We start from the raw sequence: 15,185 nt of genomic DNA on the forward strand, positions 1-15,185 counted from the left end.
CAAAGACACAGGGTCCGGGGGGACCTCCAATTGCCTGGGTCACACTCATGGGGCAACCGGCCGTCACATCTTCTTGACGACCTCCTCCATCAGGCACATGAGACCCTCCACAGTCAGATCATAAGCTTATTTATTGATGCATCTCTCTCCAACATCATGAATCCAGTGCCGTACTGACATTAGACAATTCCCTCTACCATGAAATGGTGGTTTTCAAATCTTTGTATGCAAAATAATCACCAAGGGGGCTTGATGCAAGTGTGGTTTCTCTGGCCCCACCCAGGGATACTGTTTTAGAGGTCTGGAGAGAAATCTATGAATCAGTAGTTTCCATGTATGTGGCTAAGTGATATAGGGCAGGTGGTCTATGGATTGTAATTTGAAAAAGTTTGCTTAATGTATTATGCCATAGCATTTTTGCCCTAGTTGCCTCTTTCTGCCTGGAAATTATTTTCTTTCTTTTTGTCCCACACGAATGCCTATTTATTCTTCCAGAACCATCTCTGTGAACATTCACTTCTCACTTCAGCTTAATCAGTTGTTCGCAGCTCTGTACTTCTGTATAATTTTGTATTTATTTTTATGTTTAAATTTGCTACTTTTTTAAGTCATTGTTTGTATAGATGACTAACCAACTATTTTGACAATCCTTAATAACATCTCCACTTCGGTTCTAGTTTAAAGTAGATGTTTAATAGCTATTTATTATATTTAACTGAATATATTCTACTTCTTTGTATATATGATTTCTAAAAGAAAACATTATGCACCAAGGAAAATACAAATCATAAATACCAATTAGATGTTCTTCATTGTATTTAAATAAGCCATTTTATTAGATTTGCAGATGACAATTTATTCAACAGATAACAGAACAGGATTCAAATTTATCTCAGCTGGCTGGAGTAATTGGAATAAAATATGTATGGATAAATACATAGTACCATATTTATCTTAAAAAATCAGTTGAACGAAACTAGATGTGGGAGTCCTACTGAGTAAGAGTTCATGTGAAAAAATAACTGGAAGTTTTATCTGATGACAAAAACAATATGACTCAAGTATTATTTGACTGGTAATGAAGTTAAAGTAATTTTAGCTTGCATTCGTAAAAGTTTGTTGCCCCAGCATAGGATAGAGTAGTCCCTCCATAAATTGCACTGATGAGTCCAGATAGTAAGTGTTATGTTGATTCAGCACCACCACACAGGGACATTTATAAACTAGAACTATGTCTAAAGCATCAGTAAGAGAACATGGAAATAGTTTGGAAATGGTCACTTCATCAGTTGTTGAAAGGACTGCTTGAAAAAAAGCAAAGATTAAATGGAGAGTGGCATCTCTCCTCAAAAGGAGAAGAGAGGGGTGTATCCTCGAGTTGCTTCAGACAACTGAAATCAAGCTCATATTCTGGACAGGCAAAATTTAGCCTGGGATACATAATTATCAGTTGGATATGTACCTGGGAATAAGGCATGTCATGGAATAACAAATTCCCCATTTTTGAAGATTTTAAACACAACCATGGAAGGTTACCTGTCTCTACTTGAGTGAGCCTTATACCAGAAGATCTCTAAGCTGCATCCATCCTACAACTCCTGTTTTAGGAAGGTAAATTTGCTTGCTGTTATTTGTTGCATATTTTTAAAAAATTTTCAAAGTTCTTCCTCAAATTTAACTCAAATTTAATGTGTTAATATCAAATAGAACACCCCATATAAACTATCTTCGTGCATGTAAAAAAGACAGCTGCTCTCCAGCCAAACAAACTCACACAGATGGAGGTAATCTTATTCCAACCTAAAACCAACTCACAACACACATGCATACACACAGACACACACTAATTCACACATTGTTACAGCTGGAGTTGCTGCTGCTGTTGCCTTCTCCAGATGTGGGATTCTTTCTCAGTGTGAATTCTCAGAATTCCTCTCAGGGTCTGAAATACTGTGAGCTAAAGAGAATGCATAGGCACGAGGGACGAGGGGCGAGGGACTGAGGCTTTTTGCCTCCCACTGACCTAACGATGCTGGGGAGCTTGGTCATTTCTCAGAGCAGGCCCGCTTGCATTGTGGCCACCTTCCCTCAGTCTTTTTCATTTTATTTTGCACCCCTGGCTGAAATTTTGCCTAATAGTAATGAATTTCAGGTAAAAACAAAAGTTCCTTGGGTGATTAAGTTATATTCATTTTATTAAGGGACTGAGAATTATTATCAGGCGGGAAAATACAGGCATATCTTGTTTTATTGCATTTTGCTTTATTGCACTTCACAGATATTGCATTTTTTACAAATTTAAAGTTTTTGGCCACCCTGCTTTGAGCAAGTCTATCAGCACCATTTTTCCAACATCGTTTGTTTACTTCATGTCTCTGTGTCACATTTTGGTAATTATCACAATATTTCAAACTCTTACATTATTATTATATGTGTCATGGTGATCAGTGATTTTTGATGTTACTGTTGTAGCTGTCTTGGGCCACCACAAACTGTGCCCATATAAGACAGCAAAAAATCATAAATGTTGTAGGTGTTCTGATTGCTCCAGCCAGCAGTTCCCCCATCTCTTGCCCTTTGCTCGGGTCTCCCTATTCTCTAAGACACAACAATATTGAAATTAGGCTAATTAACAACCCTACAATGGCCTCTAAGTGTTCAAGTTAAACGAAGAGTCTCACGTCTCTCACTTTAAAATAAAAGCTGGAAATGATTAAGCTTAGTGAGGAAGGCATGTCAAAAGTCCAGATAGGGGGGCTGGCCCCGTGGCCAAGTGGTTAAGTTCGCATTCTCCGGTGCAGGCAGCCCAGTGTTTCGTTGGTTCAAATCCTGGACGCGGACACAACACTGCTCATCGGGCCACGCTGAGGCGGTGTCCCACATGCCATGGCTGGAAGGACCCACAGCGAAGAGTGTACAACTGTGTACTGGGGGGCTTTGGGGAGAAAAGGAAAAAAATAAAACCTTTAAAAAAAAAAAAGTCCAGATAGGCCGAAAGCTAGGCGTCTTGTGCCAAACAGTTAGATAAGTGTGAATATAAAGGAAAAGTTCTTTAAGGAAATTAAAATTGCTACTCCAGTGAACATGCAAATGATAAGAAAGCAAAACAACCTTATTGCTGATATGGAGAAGCTTTTAGGGGGTCTGGATGGAAGATCAAACCAGCCACATCATTCCCGTAAGCCAAAGCCTAATCCAGAGCAAGGCCCTAACTCTCTTCAATTCTATAAAGGCTGCGAGAGGTGAGGAAGCTGCAGTAGAAACGTTTGAAGCTAGTAGAAGTTGGTTCATGAAGTTTAAGGAAAGAAGCTGTCTCTATAATAAGAAAATGCAAGGTGAAGCAGCAAGTGCTGATGTAGAAGCCACAGCAAGTTATCCAGAAGGTCCAGCTAAGATCATTAATGGAGGTGGCTACACTAAACAACAGATTTCCAGGTAGATGAAACAGCCTCTGTTGGAAGAAGATGCCATCTAGGACTTTCATAGCTAGAAAGGAGAAGTCAATGCCTAACTTCAAAGCTTCAAAGGACAGGCTCTCTTGTTAGGGGCTAATGCAGCTGGTGACTTTAAGTTAAAGCCAATGCTCATTGACCATTCTGAAAATCGTAGGGCCCTTAAGAATTATGCTAAATCTACTTTTCCTGTGGTATACAAGCGGAACAACAAAACTTGAATGACAGCACATCTGATTACAACATGGTCCACTGAATATTTTAAGCCCTTTATTGAGACCTACTAAGAAAAAAGATTCCTTTCAAAATATCACTGCTCACTGACAATGCACCTGGTCAGCCAAGAGCTCTGATGGAGCGGAACAGTGAGATTAATGTTGTTTTCCCACTTGCTAACACAACATCCATTCTGCAGCCCACGGATCAAGGAGTAATTTTGACTTTCAAGTCTTATTATTTAAGAAATATACTTTGTAAGGCAATAGCCACCATGAACAGTGATTGCTCTGATGGATCCGGGCAAAGTCAATTGAAAATCTTCTGGAAAAGATTCACCATTCTAGTCGCCAATAAGAACATTTGTGATTCATGGGAAGAGGTTAAAACATCAATATTTTGGGAAGAAGTTGATTCCAACCCTCATGGATAACTTTAAGGGGTTCAAGATTTCAGTGGAGGAAGTAACGGCAGATGTAGTGGAAATAGCAAGATAACTAGAATTAGAAGTGGAGCCTGAAGATGTGACTGAATTGCTGCAATCTTATGATAAAACTTTAACGGAGGAGGAGTTGCTTATTATGGGTGAGCAAAGAAAGTTTCTTGAGATGGAGTCTACTCCTGGTGAAGAGCTGTGAAGATTGTTGAGATGATAACAAAGAATTTACAATATCACATAAACTTAGTAGATAAAGTAGCAGCAGGGTTTGCGAGAACTGATTCCAATTTTGAAAGAACTTCTACCGTGGGTAAAATGCTATCAAACAGCATCAAATGCTACAGAGAAATGATTCACAAAAAGAAGAGTTAATTGACATGGCAAACTTCATTGTGGTCTTATTTTAAGAAATTGTCACAGCCACCCCAACTTTCAACAACCACCACCCTGATCAGTCACCAGCCATCAACATTGAGGCAAGACCCTCCACCAGCAAAAAGGGTATGACTCCCTGATGGCTCAGATGATGGTTAGCATTTTTTAGCAATAAAGCATTTTTTAATTAAGGTGTGCACATTATTTTTTTAGACATAATGCTATTGCATACTTAATAGACTATAGTATAGTGTATACATAAATTCTGTATGCACTGGGAAACCAAAAACTTTGTGACTCGCTTTATTGTGGTGGTCCGGAACCAAACCCACAATAGCTTTGAGATATGCCTGTATATAGTTTTGGAAAACAGGAAATTTTGTGGAAGACCAGCTGTGGCTGCCTGGTAACTTAGAAGAGCAGGAAGACGCCTGGGATGGCTCGGAGGACAGGATCAACAAACAAGTAACAATAATTGCTAAAGATCTTTCTCTTTTATGGAATACTTGCAAATATTATGTCACTGAATCCTCACAGGAACCTGTAAAGTGGGCGTTACTAAACACTTCTGCAGCTGAAGAAAGAAAGAGCACTTAAGTGACTTGCCTAAAGTCACATCGCTAATCCATGGCATAGCCAGACTTGAAATCAGAATTTTGGACTCTAATTATTTATTCACTTATTCAGCACATATATGCTTAGGTAATGTCCACAATAACTCTATAAGCTTTGTTTGAAGGATAAGGAGACGAAGGCTCTGAGAAGTAAATGAGCTTTCCTAGGGACAAATCATTAAGAAATGTTAGAGGTGGAATTTTCGTCCATGTTTAATGATCACAAAGTCTGTTCTCCCTTCATGCTTCAATAAGTAGAGAGTGGCACTTTATATTTTGTCTGTTACATTTAATTTACCATTCTATCGCAGTCTGAATTTGAAGATAATTCCTAAAATAAGAAGGTAATCAAGATTTCTGGCACTACTTTCGAAAGTCAGAGTCATCTCCTTCGACTTGTTTCTTCTGCCATTCTTTATTGTCTGCTTAACTGTGTTTTGCTCCTTCCTTTGCTATCCTTGAGGTATTTTCTCTTTATTTCCTAGCAATGTTCTTGTTGTGACATAAAAACTTGCTAAAATATTAGCATATACGTAAAGTCAAGACTAATGGGAAAGTAACATACGGTCGCAGTTAATGGAGCGAGGACTTGGTGTCAGCCAGGGTATAGTTCTGATCCCTCTGCTCTTAGCAAGCTGTGACACCCAGAGCAAGTCTCCAAATTCCTAAACCACTTGCTCTCATCTGGTTCCTAAAGATATTAATATCTCCCTTATAGGATACAGCATGGTTAATAGGACTACAAGACATCATGCATGTTCACGTGCTTAGTCTGGTGCCAGACACCTAGTGCGTGCTCAAAAATATACAATTTCCTAGGCGTTTCCATCAGTTTGTCGTGTCATATCAGATTGTGCCTGACCATATAAAGAAAAAAAGACAAAAGAAATATTTTGAAAGAAATTTGCATTTGTTTTAGAAAAGAAAGTTCAAGATATCATAGCGACAAAAGTCTCAAAATGACATCATGTCAGATCTGGGCATTGAATTCAGAATCTTGAGCCTTTGTTTTGCTTCCAAAATGTAGACATCAAGAGAAACACAGAAGGGACAGAAACATAGCCCCATAACCTAATAATGCACTGCTGAACCCTTCTAGCACGGCTAACATATTTTTAGTTTCAGATGGCTTTAAAGCAAATTTCTCAAACGCACTTCAATCTGGTTAGGTACGCAGCATGACAATAGCTATGCAGAAAAATCAGAGTTTATGGTTCATCAGAACTCTATTTTAGTTACGTGCAGGTCTGCTGTACTCACTCATGGCTCTGCTTTAAAGACTTGGCTGTTGAACATTTATACATCCATTAATTAGCAGCTAGGCATGATTTAAAGGATAATGTTCCTGGAGTTCAGTGTACACGAAGCAGTAAACAGCTTTTGTGGAAGATTAAACGCTGTAGCAAATCAGAGACATTTGGTGACCCCCAGCAGCCATTTGTTGCCAGAAAACTGCAATGCTACATTTATTGTGCCAGGGGGAAAACATATTCGACTGATAGCACAACAAACAGAAGAATGTATTTGAATTTGCCTCTTGCATGTTTAGAAATATGGCTCCTTTTTTTTTTTTCTATTTTAATTGAATTTCATTTGAAGAAAATTTCATTAAATGCAATATGTTTAAACATACCATGGATTGAAAGGAGTTAGTTCTAGAGATCAATGTGCATTTGTAACTGTGAAGTTAGGATTATGCAGCTAACATGAAAAATTATGAAAATTATCCTTATTTCTCTTACTAAAATTGAATTTAAATCTGAAAGAGGTTTACCTATTTCTATTTATACACTGTCAATAAAAATATGAATTTGGGTTTTTTTGGGGGGTTTTTTTGGTGAGGAAGATTGGCCCTGAGCTAACATCCATTGCCAGTCTTCCTCCTTTTGCTTGAGGAAGATTGTCACTGAGCTAACATCTGTGCCAGTCTTCCTCTATATTGGATGTGGGATGCCTCCACAGCATGGCTTGATGAGCAGTGTATAGGTCCATCCCAGGATGCAAACCTGTGAACCCTGGGCTGCTGAAGTGAAGCAGGCAAACTTAACCACTGCACCACCAGGCCGACCCCCAAAATATAATTTTATACTGTGCCAATACATTTATTTCTAAATATACTATTTTTACAGGACATTACTAAAATAGATATTTGGCTTGATATAATGAAAATGAGAGAAATTAATTCTAATTATTATTTGGAAAAATCTATATTAATAGTTTATAAATTAAATATTGATTTGGAAATATATACATATGGATAAAGACACAGAAAAATAAACTAATTTAAATTAGAATAATATTTTTCTAATACACTTTTCCCAGATCACTGGATTTTCAAGTTCTTCCACTGTTAATTTTGCAATTTCTTGATCCATCTAAATGTATTCTGAATGAACTATAATTGAAATTAAATATAAAAACAAAAAGAAGAAGTAAACATTCAGCAAGAATAAAAAAGATGTTTGATAACATGTAGTAGTCAATGCATGAAGAAAGTCCTATTAATACATAGACATGTTTATGTTCTAGGCTTACTGGAAAAAATTACATGGTTTAGTAAGCTGGTTTAGCTCTCAATAAGAGAAGAATTTCCACCGTTCTTTCTCCGTAATTGGATTTGGTATGCATTCTAAAAGAAACAGCGCCTTTCACTGAGCAGTGTTAGTAACCCATTTTATAATACAAAAGGCTCTCACACCACGTGTTGATCGCCATAAATGCTTGTCTAACCCACTTCTCTGTCTTCTTTCCAGAGGCCTTTTCCTCCAAGCCCGTGTGGTTATGGATGGGGTGGTGGGAGTGAAAACCTTTAACAGGAATCGAGGGTCTTCGTTTTCTACGTTTCTGTTTGATTTTCCTAAAGCACAACTTTTAAAGCGCCATCAGGGGTTTCTAAGTCTCGGAACTGCTTTAACGCTAACGGTGCATTTTGTTTGGAGAGCGGGGGATGCTGCCCTCCGTGAAATCTGTATCTTTTTTGAATGGCTGTTGGGGAAGAGACATTCCAAGAGTTTGAAGCACCGCTTTAATGCCTACAGAAAAGGCTGCGGATGCACGGAGGCATCTGCTGTCACTGTGACTAAAATGTTTACTTTAGCAAACACTGCTCTATTAAATTTCAAAGTGGTGCTCTTTGAATTTTAAATTGTAAAGGAAACCTGGCCTCCATTCTTGAAAGCTTTGGTTTAAACATAAAAAGGAGAAAGTAGCTTTGAAGTTTGAATGAGATGCATGAACTCTCCTTTTCTCAGAGTTTGAAGAACTTATAGGGCGAGCGTGTGTGCTATTTATTATTCTAACTTATGACTTGAGTGATAGTCTTACTTTTTTCACCCTTGACCATTTCTCCTTTTTTTTTTTTAAAAAAAAAATAGAATTTGGATGTTAATGTGGGGTTTCATTTATTATTCTCCAACCAGGGAATCTATCTAACAAGATAATTTTATGCATTTTTCGAAGTAAACCCATTTTATTGCTCTTTAATAGGCATCTACTTTTTCAAATTACATCTAGATTCCAGAGTTTCTCCTGGTGCTGTTCATCCATTTCTCTGGAGTTTACTATGTACATACATAGTAAAAATACAGAAAATTTGTATTTTTGGCATAGATGCTCACCTTAATGAGTATTTATTGGGTCAGATGAGTGCTTGCATAATTGAACAATTCATGGACCAGAGATAATTGAGCATTACAATAAGTTATGTCATCTATTTACAAATGGGAGCCATTAACTCCCTACTTTGCTTACTGGAATGAACTTTTTAAACCAAATAATTACAAATGCATATTTGCAAAATATGCCTTTTCAGGGTCAGTTCATTTTTATCTGCTTTGATGAATAATAATCTTGATAGTATTCAGTTTCTATTTCAAAACAAAATAAACATTTTATCATAAAATCTGTTACACATTAGGCTTAGCAAGGAAATACTTGAAATAAAATAATTATAAGGATCATAGAATATTGAGTAAACCTATTTAGTTCACTTCATATTTTCTTCTAGAGATTCCACATGACATTTAAAGTAAAAAAATAAAATAACGTTCATAGCATTTTTCCAGATATTAATAACTTTTTGTCTTAATTCAACAAGAGCTCCCACCAACAAAAGCTTGTCTAAGGAGAATATGCTCTTTCCTTGTTAAAACAAAGAGATGGCTAATTTGTTTCTGAATGTAGCAGGAGGAGAAGAGAGCTGTTAAGGGTCTTTTTTTCTTCCTCCAAATATCTCTTTTATACTCCTTCCCTAGTTCTGTCTTGCGTATTTGGATTGAGACACTAAGGATGTTCATACAAAGTATTGAAAATATTTGAGAACCTGTCAGGCATGCCAATGCCTTATTCAAACAGCCAATCAGAGTGGGCACCTGCTGAGTGAGACTGATGCTGGCTGACAGCCTACACAGCCAGCCTCCCGGGACATACCAGTGCTGTCCCTAACGCATCTCCGGTCTTGGGGGAACAAGTGGACAGGAGCAAGGGGTTCCAGGAACCACAGCCCTCTTCTGTAGTATTTCCCACATAGTTATTTTGTGGAAAATCTCTTAGCAATGACTTTTGGTCAGATGAATTCTAACAAGTGCTGCATATCATTTTTCTCTTTGGGAGATTCTACGCGCACGTGAGAACACTGAGTCCTGCTGTAAAGAAGTCAGGGAATTGTCAAAGGCTTCTGCCCTTTGCCCTGACTGTTTCATAATTGTTTGGTGCCTGGCACTTAAGAGGAATAATATCAAGAAGAAGTAATGCAACTATAATTTTTATAGCTAAGTAACCTCTGTGTAAGAAAAATCTTTGCAATTTCATTTAACATAAAGATTATCTTTCTAACGTTAGAGTTATGCATTAAGGGAGTGGAACATTTATGAAGTAGTGAGCTGTCATTTTGTGTTATTCTAGAAAAGTCTAGTATTTGTTTAGCTGTCTGATGTGTTAAAAAGATCTCTGCACTATTTTTTTTTTTTTTGGTGCTAATGAACCCCCAAAGAAAGTTCAAAAGTCTAAGCATATGATTTTTCAACACCTTATTTTAAACTTTTGCTTTTTGTACTCATCACGTTGCATATTAATGCAGTAAATAATTTAACAGATGAGGGAGTCATATCAAATACTTAAAATCATAATTAAATATGGATGCAAATAACTATATATTACTAATATATATTTAAGTCATGTATACTATTTTTGTTCAGTGCTAGTGATTGGAAATTAATTCAAATGATTTAACTTAAATTATGTATAAACTGTAGAAACTACAGATTACACATCTTTTGAAATGACTGACATGAATAAATAGCAAACCAAGAAAAAGACTATCTTGAGTTAATGCCAAATAGTTATAAAATACTAACAGGTTTCTAAATGCTTTTGTTCTACCATGCTTTTTTAATAACACGTCAACTATAATGTTTAAAATAGTAAACACTTGTTTAATATCAATGGTAATCTTTATGTCAATTGCTACCAGATATTTAGGAAAGCCTTTAGATATGAATCACATGTTGGCCTTCTCTGAGGCTTCTCAGCACATGAATCAAGTTAGCTAAAATACATCTGCTTATGACCAGATGCCTCTCAACGTTATCAATATTTGTTTTTGGAATATTTAAGGACGATTTTAGTAATGTCATGTGAATAATGAAGTGGATTAAAAACCCCTGAACTTCAGAGAGAGAGAGAGGCATATTTGCAAAAAGATACTTAAGAGATTCTAATATCTGATTATAATAAATACATGAATTCTTAAATGTACTGATGTTTGTGACATCAAATGAATAGTATTTAACATTCATGAACTACACTATATTGTGAAGTTTCTACAAGAAAATAGCATTTTTTTCTAACTACACTAAGAATTTTTAAGTCCCCAGATTTCATTGAAAATTTCCCAAACAAATATCCTAACCTCTAAGTGTCATTGGAACAAAGAAATCTATTTGAAAGACTAGAAGAAATTTTGAATTAATGCTGTGGAATATCTATGGTGCTAAACTGGAAATCATTTTAGACTTTTAGAGGTATGTTTGACTTTCCTTAAGACATGGATAATTTCTCTGATTTACTTGATTTACATGAGACAAGGTTACTACGTAATGCTGTAATTCAATCATTATGCCGTCATACAGGGCAGAAGTGAAATGTTCAGAAACATTTTCACATATGTAATTTGTATAAACCATAAGGTTACGATTAAGTAGTCTTAGGAATATGTATGACTATGGCAGAAGCAGTAGTGTCAGCCCCTTTATCTTCTTACTATAGACAGGAATATTCTCAAGGATGGAAGACTGCCTGTTTATTATTTTACGAGTCAAGAAAGTTAGTATTTCTACTTTAAAGATACTAATTTTTTAAAATTGACATGTAAGGCATAAGTAAATGTAACAATATGCTCCTTTACTCCAAACTCTCACCGCCAAAAGTACCTCAATTAGGAGGATTTCATACTCCTTTTAGCATGTAGTTTTGCTATAAGAGCTCTCAGCACGTAATGTACAGCCATTTTCCACTCACTCTAAATTTTGAATGGAATGAGCACGTCACAGGAATATTTCTATTCTCTGTCGTTTAGAGAGTCCAAGTAAGTTGCCCAACTTTCACAAAATATCCCACCTCACAGCACCCATTACACAAATTAAGCGCAAATTTTCCATCTGGCCTTTAATAAGGACTTAAAAAGTTTTTAAATAGTCTTTCATTGATTCTTGCTATAATTGTTTAATTCATATTCCCCAAAACTTCCTTCAGTTTAGATACCTGATTTATTTGCATAGCTTGTTAGAGAAATTAGTGAAACATTTATTACTAAATTTCTGATAGTTCCTTAATATTTTGCTGTTTGTTTTATCCAGAGTCTCCCATTAGTTTCCTTTCTTACAGATTTTCAAAATTACTGTGACATATTTATTAAATAAACAAATACATAAGTACTACTGTATGAAATACATGTTGTTAGATGTCATGGGAGACAAAAAGCTAAGTTAATCCTGGACCTTGATTTCACAGTTTAGGGGAAACTTATATATGAATAATTCTTAATTCCTAGGAAAGAAGACAAAAATCTCAATGATGAAACAATCCAATGGGAAAAGGAGAGATTATTTCCAATAGTGAAATTCTAGGAAAGTTAATATTTCCACAGGTGACAAAAATATTCTATGGAGAGGGAATTCCCATTACTGGCAAGCAGTGTCAGTTTCACTGGGATTTCTGGTAACCATGACCTAGTTAAGTATCTAGGACAGTGTCTTCAATCCAAAATCAAAACAGCACATCTCTAAGAGTACTCCATTTATTTTGGAAAACCGTTTTTCTCTAAGTTTTCAATTTCTTTCTCTGTAGAGTACATCTTCCCTAATCTATATTCATGAGAAGTTCTATAAGTTTGAGTAACAAATGGAATAATGTACAAAGAAGCACTTGAAAATTACTATTCAAAATAGCAGGCTTTTTTGGTCAAACTCTTCATGTATATTTAAGATGCTGATATGGATTTTTGAGTGAAAGTTCTTGAGAAATATAAAATGTAAATATATTACTGCCACATCACTACTCTTTATAAGGAGAGCACCCCAATTCCAAGGATATGCTATAAAATTGACAGACTGTGAAAGTCAGAGAGATGTTTATCCTCAGATTTCAGGCCCCAGCTAGTTAAAAAGAGACAGAGATGCCCCTTAGATTATTCTTTTTTCTTCAAAAACTTCGGGTACCCAAAAAAGAAAGAAAGGAAAAAGGAACTTATGAGGCAAGTGTCATTTATTTCCTGCCTAGCCTGTGTGTAGGAGATGAAGCTAAGAAATTTTGCCATTTGATACTAAAAAAATAGTTAACATCTTTTACAGCAAAATATGAAGCATAATTTGAAAGAACATTGATGTAAGCAAATGAGTTCCAAAAGATTCAGGCTTTTTGATGCTCAGGTCATTCTCTTGAAGCGAATGACTGTACTCCTAGCTCTATAGGTGGTGTTCTCTCTCCTAGGATGCCTTAACTTCTCTTAATCACAATGTTCTACCTTTACAACGCAAAACACTTTAAATTTCTCTTGCATTTGTCTGCTAAAATCATAACTCTTCCCAGAGATCACGGACTATTCCAATGAGTTACTGATAAAGATACCACCTTGATAATTAAATAAATGGACTCTAGATAAATGAAAATATCAAATTCATCAATCTTTTATATTTTATCGATAAGCTCACAAGAAGTTTCCTATTACTAAAAAATGAAGGCTGATAATAAATTTTCTAATCTCTGAAAGATAACCAAAATGTAATAAAAAATCACATTCAAAGAGAAAATGTGAAGACTATAAACTTATTAAAATTCACATCAATCATATTTGTGACTCTTGACAAATCTACAGTCTTGATAATAGTAAGGTGTGACTGACCAAAGGAAAGATCATTTGTGATATTTTCTTTCTTCACTCAAAGATGATCACAAGATACACTCTCATTTTCAGTAGAAACTATTACATTAGGCAAGCTATTTAAATACTAACAAGTTTTCATCAAACATTAACTTTAAACACATTAGAGATCACTTAAATCTAAGGAATACAATAACTTAAAATAATATAGTTGCAATGGCATGTAATTAGTAGCACTTTATGCTAAGCAATTTCACTCCACATTACGTATTCCAAAGGGAACAGGTTTAGAGAGAAATTAAAAGAAAAAGTGACAACCTTTACCTAAAGACTACAAACTGATTGATGTTTTGGAACTTTCCTCAGACCTCACAGAATGATATGTTCTCACTCAGGCAACACTACATGTACTGAGAAATTTAAATGTTGTTTTTATCGTTTTCAAAAAAGAAAAAATAACAGAGGTCAGTAATAATAGTGGCTTACAGTTTAGGTTAAAAGAAAGAGCTATATACTTGTCAATGTTGCTTCTATGTAATCGTGAAGGAGACAAATGTGGGTGTATTCACTGAAAATAAGTGAGCAATGATAATTATTTCCACTTATTATTGCCTTCCACTTTACAGGATTGCAAAGTTCATTTGTAAACTGACAAACACATGGGACTTTAAATCAACTACTGTTGGAAGAAATATAGCCATATTTCTGTCAATACTTCAGAATGCAAACATAGCAGACAAGATGCCTATTGTAATTTCAAAGAAATTTAACTTCATAGTAACAAAATAAAATTTGGTCAAGATTCACATACTTTGTGTGGCCTTACCTTTTTTTTTTTTTTTTGAGGAAGATTAGCCCTGAGCTAACATCTGTGCCAATCCTCCTCTTTTTGCTGAGGAAGACTGTCCCTGAGCTAATATCTATGCCCATCTTCCTCTCTTTTATGTGGGACACCTGCCACAGCATGGCTTGACAAGCGGTGCTTAGGTCCGCACCCGGGATCCGAACCGGCGAATCCCAGGCTACTGCAGCAGAACGTGCGAACTGAACTGCTGTGCCACTGGGCTGGGCCCCTGCTTTGTGTGGCTTTACTTTTTAAAAGTTTCATCTTTAATAATAAAGGACCCCATCTCACTGCTAGAGCTTTGATTTTGCATTAATTAAACATTTACTTATTAATTTTCTTCTTTACTTTTAACCTAGTTTCTAATCTAGAGCATTAGCTTCATGTTTTTCCTTCCGTAAACTTTAAACCAACACTGCTAGTTATAATAGCAGAGTATATCTACTGAGTTATCCAACGCAATCTAAAACCTTTGAGCTCCATATAATCTTGCCTCAAGATAGGTAGAAAATGAGTCAAAGCAAAAATTTGTTTGTATACATACAAATATTTAGTTCTTAATTTCACTGATACTGAGTTTCTATGTAACAGGAATTTTTCCTCAGAATTGTCTGGGGATATGTGCATGACTCTTGAGCTTTCTGTTAACACAGTAAGAAAGAATGCTGATTCTCAGCTCTTTTTGATCAGAGGTACATGCAAACCTAAGTCCTTGTAATATTACAAGGCTGAGCTTACTTCCAAACTAGACATGTTAAGTATTTCAAATGCAGTACCTGAATTTTCAACTTATGTAATAGAAATGCAACATTACCATAATGAAAGGAGACTTGTAATTAGCAAAAATACATTTCCAAGATATGCTTTT

The 15,185-nt window shown here is 35.8% G+C and overlaps 1 long non-coding RNA gene across 2 annotated transcripts in view; it reads right to left on the minus strand.

The window, feature by feature from the left end:
- Positions 1 to 812: 812 nt before the first annotated feature.
- Positions 813 to 15,185, minus strand: part of LOC139073349 (uncharacterized) — a 175,431-nt gene continuing 161,058 nt past the window's right edge. For both annotated transcript variants that reach the window (XR_011521977.1, XR_011521976.1), the window contains exon 5: positions 813 to 2,935. This is a non-coding gene — a long non-coding RNA (uncharacterized lncRNA). The remainder of the gene's footprint in view (positions 2,936 to 15,185) is intronic.

Source organism: Equus przewalskii, chromosome 9 (genome assembly GCF_037783145.1).
Source record: "Equus przewalskii isolate Varuska chromosome 9, EquPr2, whole genome shotgun sequence".
NCBI classification, from domain to species: domain Eukaryota; kingdom Metazoa; phylum Chordata; class Mammalia; order Perissodactyla; family Equidae; genus Equus; species Equus przewalskii.